Source organism: Silene latifolia, chromosome Y (genome assembly GCF_048544455.1).
Source record: "Silene latifolia isolate original U9 population chromosome Y, ASM4854445v1, whole genome shotgun sequence".
NCBI classification, from domain to species: Eukaryota; Viridiplantae; Streptophyta; class Magnoliopsida; order Caryophyllales; family Caryophyllaceae; genus Silene; species Silene latifolia.
The window spans coordinates 184,525,714-184,534,316 of NC_133538.1; the positions used below are offsets into that span (position 1 = coordinate 184,525,714).

The 8,603-nt window shown below is 39.3% G+C and overlaps 1 pseudogene; it reads left to right on the plus strand.

Moving 5' to 3' along the window:
* The first annotated feature begins 839 nt into the window (after nucleotides 1-839).
* Nucleotides 840-7,749, plus strand: LOC141633848 (C2 and GRAM domain-containing protein At1g03370-like; annotated as a pseudogene).
* Nucleotides 7,750-8,603: the final 854 nt, after the last annotated feature.

Here is an 8,603-nt window from a genome sequence, read left to right on the forward strand (position 1 = left end):
CATTGAAACACAACGATCAAACTGGTGAAGTGTTCTGAAATAAGTAAAATTAAACACCAAAACTAGAAATTCAGAATTAAATAAAAAAATAATGTTAAGGATAAAACCCAGAATATGTATGAAGGATAGTCAGCTACTCAGCTAACATAAAAACTTACTCAAATTCCGCAAGTTTTCTAAATCGAGCCGAACTCGGTCCTAAATTCCGCAAGTTTTTCTAAATTCCTGCATTTTTTGGAAATCTTGCTCATTTCCTTTGATTACTGGTTTTCGCGATTTCCTTTACGAAAATAAATTCGTGTGCTATTGATTTCTACTTCTTTTATTACTCAAATTGCTTGTTGCTTCCAATTGTTCAAGAGTTGTGGGTAATTTTCTGGTTATTGTTTGTTAAATCATCATAGCAATTAATACGGAGTAGTAACTTTGTGGTCAACCCTAATTTCGGGTTTGATGCTATCCAATTCTTGAACTAATATCAGATGCGTGATTGTTAGATTTTGTGATTTGTTTCTCTTCTCTAAAGTTCTGATCTTTGAGTTTTAATGAAAATTGAAGAAGTTATATTAGTAGAAGATAAGGGCATTTTAGGGAAGAAAGTGACATTGATGGTTGAAAGTCAAAAGGTGATGACATGGACCCATAATTGGTAAATACTTTGAAACAAGCCCTATTTTGTTAATTAGTTTGGATTTAAACCCTATTTTAGCAAAAAGTTCAATAATTGTATCTTGTAACTTGTATTGTATTGTATTGTACGGAGTATCGTATGTTCAATCATAATTTAAATTTATATACACAATACATACGGAGTATTTAGTGGTATAATACTAGATAGATAGCTGGTAGCGGCGATGAAACTGGTGGTTCGGGTGATCGAAGTTCGGAATATACCGGCAATGGATCTAAACGGGTTGAGTGACCCTTATGTTAGATTACAACTAGGGAAACAGAGGTTTAGAAGTAAGGTTATTAAAAAATGCTTAAACCCTTACTGGGGAGACCATTTCTATTTCCGTGTTGATGACTTGAGGGAGGAGCTCCTCAATTCTGTTTTGGATGAGGATAAGTACTTCAATGATGATTTTATCGGTCAGGTCAAGCTTCCCGTTTCTCGTGTTTTCGATTCTCCCGATAAGTCCCTCCCTACTTTCTGGTATCCTCTCCTCCCCAAGACCAACAAGTCCAAACCCAAGGACTCTGGTGAAATCTGCCTTCACATATATCTTTCCCAAAATGGCTCTTTTAAGGACTTGCCTAATACTAATGTTACTGCTGTACCTTCACTTCTCCTTGACTACGCTACCGATTCCCCCACTTCATCTTCTGCCAGCAATGTCCCTAAATCTGATGCCATTTTTGAACCCCTTAATTCCGATCTCACTGAAGACATGTCTGATGAGCACCCGCCTACTTTTGCTTCCTTTGATGAGATGCTCAACACTATGGAGGCCAGCCATCAACAAACTGACCTCCCAACTAACTTACCTGGAGGCATGCTTCTCGACCAGCACAACTTGATCACGACGACTCAACTCAATGCATTGCTTTTCTCACCCGATTCTGCATTTCCTCTTGCTCTAACTGAGGCTCAATCCAAGACAGATCCTCATTTTGGTCAATGGACCTTTGATAATCAAATTTTGAAAAGACAGAATACATACATCACCCCGCCTTCTAAATTACTTAAGGCTGTCAAGGCTTTTGAGGACCAGTCCTACTTACTGGCAGATGGGAAGTCCTTTGCAGTTTTTGTCAGCATTGCCACTCCCGATGTCATGTATGGAAACACCTTTAGGGTTGAAATTCTCTACTGTATCACTCCTGGCCCCGAGTTACCATCAGGAGAACAATCTTCTCGCTTGGTGATATCATGGCGAATGAATTTTGTGCAAAGCACTATGATGAAGGGAATGATTGAGAATGGAGCACGACAACCTCTTAAGGATAACTTTGACCAGTTTTCCACTGTTTTATCACAGCATGTCAAGCCTGTTGATGTCAAGGGAGAACTGCTTCTGAAAAGGATCAGCTTTTAGCAACTTTGCAAGCCGAACAACAGTCAGACTGGAAGCTGTTTGTCCAATACTTTGCTAATTTCACTGTTGTATCGACCATTATTATTGTAGTTTACACTCTTTCTCATAGGTCTGGAATTCGTGGGACTCGACTTGCCTGATTCAATTGGAGAGGTGGTTGTTTCTGCTGTATTGGTTCTTCAGGCCAAGAGAATTTTTGAGTTGGTTGCACGCTTCATGCAGGCAAGAGCGCAGAAGGGTAATGGTGTAATGCTGATACTTTTTATCCTGATATTTTTCTTGGGCGATGAAACTCCCCTTCTGAAGTTTCCTCTCTAAAGTTTAGACCATGTTGTGTGCCTGTATCCATCTAGTTATTTGTGGCTTTTTCTGAAGTTGTATGTGTTATCTTTATGCATTGTTAAACAACTGAGTCACTCAAACAAAATCCATTTGTCGAAATTTTGAATTAAACATGGGAAGTATGTCAAAATTGATAAACTTTACTAGCTCTTTTAGTCGACTTCTCTACTCTTAGATTAGGATTTTGCTATGTAGATTAGATATTTCTATGTTATCCATTCTCTTTTACTCCACTGAGTGATTCTTCTGTATGCTTTGATTGTAGGCAGTGATCATGGAATTAAAGCTCAAGGAGATGGATGGTTACTAACTGTTGCATTGATTGAGGGAAGCAACCTAGCAGCTGTTGACTCAAGTGGTTTCTCTGATCCATATGTAGTCTTTACTTGCAATGGAGAACTAGAACCAGCTCAATTAAGTTCCAGAAGCTGGATCCTCAATGGAGCAGTAATATTCCTTCTATAGCCTTGCCTAGTATATCATTGGTTGCCTCTGTGTGCTGTTCTTATTAAGGATGAATCTAATTTTCATAGATTTGTCTATGTTTCATTGTCTTGTGCAAAAATGCAGAAATTTTCGAGTTTGATGCTATGGATGATCCCCCATCAGTGCTTGAAGTAGAAGAAGTATTTGATTTTGATGGGCCTTTTGATGAAGCAACCTCCTTAGGACATGCTGAAATAAATTTTCTCAAGGCTAACATATCAGAGCTCTCCGACATATGGGTTCCTCTTCAAGGGAAGCTTGCACAGGCATGGCTGTCAAAGTTACGATTGAGGATTTTTTTGGATAACTCACGAGGAGGCAATGCTGTTGGGGAATATCTTGCAAAAATGGAAGAGAAAGTCAGAAAAAGAGTAATATTAATCACATCGTATTGGCATCATATCTTGTTTCCTTAACATCATCACTGTGTACACGTTTCTGAATTTCTGGTATGCTCTTTTTGATTTGCGCACAAATTATCTGCACAGATAAATCAGCGATCTCCTCAGACAAATTCAGCGTTTCAGAAGTTATTTTGCCTTCCAGCTGAAGAATTTCTGATCAATGACTTCACTTGCCATCTGAAACGCAAGATGCCACTTCAGGTGCAATACCTTCTTATTTTGTGTGATATACTCGCCCCCATACAAATCCAGCGTACCCAATTTCCTTTTTTGTCCATTAAAATCCATCTTACCCATTTCCCTTTTTTTTGGGGCGAAAACATCACATTAACTTACATTAATATTTTAACTCACCCCACTTTAGACTAAAATAAACCTTAACCGACATACCCTATTATCCAACCACCTACCTCCCTCCTCAACTCACCAACCACCTCACACCTCGGCTCATCACCAACATCCACCACTTTTACCCTCTACTCCCCACCCCTCGGCCCTCACTCCTTGCCCTGCAGACTCACAACTCACCCAATTAGATCCTACCAGACCGACTACCAGTGCCACCAGCCAGATCCACCAGCCCACGGATCCAGCCAAACCCAATGACCCCACTAGACCCATCCCCATACAAGTCGATCTCAATATCACCATTGAGCAGTCCGTCTCAACACCACCTCAGAGCCCAACACACTTGACTTGCCACAAGACTGGACCCACCAGCAGCATCCTGTAGAAATCCACTGTCAGCCCTTATCCTTCATTCCTCGAACCTCATCCGACCAGATCTGGTCATGTCAACTCCTCCCTCGTCATTATCTTCTTTATAGTGGTGGTGAGTTCAAAGGTGGTGTGTTCATGGGGGGTGGTGGTAAGGTCTGTTAGGCGTTTTGACTTGTGAGTCATGGTGATGGTGGGTCCGTCAGGTAGAGGGTTCGTGATGGTGGTGGTGGGTCATTAGGTGGTGGTAGTGGGGGAGTTCAATGGTGGTGGGGTATGAGCTTAGTGAAGTTAAGAAGTTATTAGTATACACACGCAAATTTAGGTTAACTACAGACATGTTTTTGTAATATTCATGTTATGGCATCATGGTTAGGTTGGATTTGAATGGAGGGAGTACTAAACTAAGACAATTTCAAAAATTTCTTTTGATGTTTTATCCTCCTCTACTGGCATATGAATACAATCTTTTGTAATCCAACTTAAAATTGCATCTGATGCTACAGGGTCGACTTTTTCTATCAGCAAGAGTGATAGGATTCCACGCAAATCTGTTTGGACATAAAACTAAGTTCTTTTTTCTCTGGGAGGACATAGAAGACATTCAAGTGGCTTCTGCTAATCTTTCTTCAATGGGGAGTCCGATCGTTGTCATCACTCTTCGTAAGGGAAAAGGTTTAGATGCAAAGCATGGTGCAAGGAATCAGGATGAAGAAGGGAGGCTGAAATATTACTTTCATTCATTTGTTTCTTTCACCATGGCACACAGGTAACATTGAGTAATGTGTATTCATAGCCTTCCTACAAATTTTCTTCTCCTATTTGTTAGTGCTATCTATTTGTTCTTATTGTTTATACTTGTTATATTTGTAATTTTGTATCAATTTAATTTTGACTTCCATGGAGCCAAATACTCGCTATTATTTGGTTTTAGAATATGATTTATATAGCAAAATGGCTCATCCAACTATCTACGCTATAAATGATGTGATATAGATTCAATCAATGCATATTTCTATGCAATTTTCATCGCGAGTCCTCTAAGAACAGTCTCCTTTGTTTTCAACACAAGAGTGAATGTATGTACAGCACTACAGCTAACCCTCTTACATTTCCATAAGCGGGGGTATTTGAGATACTTAGGTAGTGATAATGATGTTTTTGACCAGGTTACCGGATTTGCCAAGTCACCTACTGTATCGCAAATCAATTCGCACAAGTAACTTATTCGAATGACACGACATTATGGTGTTTAGTTCGGATAATTTTGATATTTTACAAACAAGTCGCGTCTATGTCTACATAGAAAAAGCAGTCATTGGAAGCAATTCCATACACAATTATATGGGTTGGCTTAAACCGACCCCCACGTACCCTACTATTTGCCGGAGCCCTTAGGCATTGGCTATTGTTGTTGTTGTTGGACACTGGACACCATCATGTGGCTCCCTATATGTGTCGGCGAGTGTGAGTAACATAGCAATTTACTTCAAATTTCTCCTAGCTTGTTTATTCTACTCTTCTCTTGCACCTTTATTTGTAGCATTTACTTATCTTTTTTTTATATGTAAGCCTTCTTTAAAATTTAAAACCAAATGGAGCGTTGTTGCGCAAAATGTTATCCCACAAACAAGTATTTCATCTAACAGAAAGAGTGCCTCATGTGCATGACACGTACTTTACTCTCGCATCCCGTTGCCATGGGCTGTCTATCATGCCTTTGGTGCGTCTCTTGCCTTTCAAACTACATGGCATATATTTCACTTTATTTAGAGCCTCATCTTTCTTTGTTAACAATATTGTCAAACAGTATACATGACTACGGAGTACATGATTACAGTATGTGATTGTAGACATTCACTGGTCACTTCAGATATGTCATATAATGTGTATTTTGTTGTTGCTGCTTGGGGTGGTGTTATATATTTGCTGATATTTTTGATGCAGAACAATTATGGCCCTTTGGAGGGCGAGATCATTGAGCCCTGAGCAGAAGGTAAAGATTGTTGAAGAAGATTTGGAGACCACAAGTCTTCAGACGGAGGAAAGTGGAACATTTGTGGGCGTCGAAGATGTTAGTCTGTCTGAGGTTTACTCGTCCGTTCTTTCAGTTCCTGTTAGCTCTCTCCCCCTCCCCCCTCCCCCTCTCTTTCTCTCATTGTTTTTTGGGAAAATGTAGGTACTTGTTAACTTTCGAAATATAAACTTTAGGTACCTTTGAGCAAAAATAAAATGTTAGGTACCTATGTGCAAACTCATGGAAATGTCTGGTAACCTTCTAACAAAAAAAAAAAAAATCAATAGAAAACATATGTCCGCAAAAATAAAATATTAGGTACCGATGAGCAAACTCGTGTAAATGTTTGGTACCTTCTAACAAAAAAACTCAATCGAAACATATGTTTGCATTTATAGTGGCATCCTCGTTATCCATACCAAAAGGATAAGTTTCATACGGTAGGCATTTCTAGAAACGTTGTTTTACTTGAAATTACAAACGGAAATTAATCACAAGCTTTCTCATATGTTTGTTATTTCCTTCTTTTGGGAAGGAAATAGGGCTGTCCATTCTGAAAAGTTTTGAAAGGGGTTGCTGTCTGATATATTTGAAACTTTTAGATTCCAGTGATAGACTGGCAGACAGTCATTTTTCGTATTGAATTGGCATTCAAATTTTTTCTTTGACATGGAGCAGTAGATCAGTCAATTGCATTTTTGGTTGAACACAAATAAAAACAATGTTTTTGCGTACAACGTATCATAATTTCAGAGGACATGCATTTAACTCCCCTCCTCCAAAAAAGAAGTTATTTTCTGTGTAGAAGATACTTTTTATTAGTATGGAGCATTACGCCCACCCCCTTCCCGCTACAGGATTAGGTTTGTAGTCTTCTCAATGTGTCGATGATTTTCTGAACTTCTGTTTTATTGATGCCTACTCTAGGCGAACTTCCTGATGGAGCTTTTCAGTGGAGGTGAAATTGAATTGAGAGTTATGGAGAGAACTGGATGCGTTGACTATTCTTGCACTTCCTGGGAACTTGACAAGACTGATGTATATGTGAGGCAAATATGCTACAAATTTGATAAGCATGTATCCAGATATACAGGAGAAGTGACCAGCACACAACAAAAATCTGTCTTTCCTGATAAGAATGGCTGGCTCATTGATGAGGTTTTGACACTCCATGGGGTTCCACTTGGCGATTATTTCAATATATGCATTATTGTGTGGGATTTGACCATTACATTCTTAAACTTAGTATGTCGTGTCCTTGCTAACATACTGCAGCTTCACCTGAAGTACCAGATTGAAGAAGATCAAAGGGTTGTTCTGTGAAAGTAATGTTTGGGATTGCTTGGTTGAAAAGCACCAGACATCAGAAAAAGACCTCCAAAAACATCCTCTCAAACTGGCAAGATCGCCTGAAAGTGATGTTTGCTTGTGAAAGAATATGTGAAAGCCTGAGAGGCCATTTTCCATGGCAACAATGTTTTGGGAATAGTATGTTTGTTCAACAAAAACAAGGCCACTTCCTGAACTGGCTAGTGGCTGCCATTGCAGATGACCGAGATCATCATCATCGAGTTGAGTTGTGGGCTTTCGTTCGTTGTGCATTTAACCTCTTGTTATGACAGCAGGTATAGGGGAGTCAAGAGATTCAAGTAACAGCTGAGCAGATTCGCTAACCAGTGTATAATTAATGTGTTCATTCTTTTCTGATCCGTTGGCTTTTACTGTATACAAGTCCATTTAGCAGACTTTACACTTTTTTTTTTTTTTTGACAGCAATAAATAGCATACCTTACAACAAATCTTCCTGAGCAAGATTATGAGCTATCCTATTCACTCCCCAGATGTGGAAGCTAAGAGAAAGCAACGGTGAAAATGAGACTTGATAGACTTAATATCCCGGATAACGCAAAGTAATAGGCGATAACAGCTTATCCACTCCGGCCACCTGCATAACCAAGACAAAACAATTAACATGAAGATACCCTTCATCCAAGGCCCATTTTAGCTCCTTAATAGCAACCTGACCTTCAGCTTGCAGGGCAGTAGAGGCAAACAGCGAGCATGCGCAGTATTCCTTAAGATCACATCACCATCCAATAAGCACCACCCCATGTCAGAACTTCCGTCAGCCCTCCAAGCAGCATCACATTTAACAGTGCAAACATTTTCGCACACAGGTCCACCAATAATCTAATAGGGAAATGAGTTTCTAATTACACTGTTGATGTATGAACAAGCTTTCTTTTTTTTTTTTTTTTTTTTTGCGCCTTTCAATTAATTAAGGGAATGCAAGTGATTGTTAACCAGGCTATGATTTGATGGCGGGCCCTCTTGAAGAAAACACTGAAATTAAACTTGAAAACCACTCTGACCATAAGACCATCCCCAGGCAGTGGTCGCGCTAATTAGGTCGCGACCCGATTTTACTCTTAATCTCATCTCATTAACCTTGACCCATTTTCACCCTCTCAAGCAGAAGGTCGCGACCTAGGTAATCAACCCAATTATTTTCCACTTTACAACATTCTCAATCATTTTCCGCATTCTCTATCCCACTTTTCTCTCTTTTACAATTATTTTTCCTAACATTTTATAAAT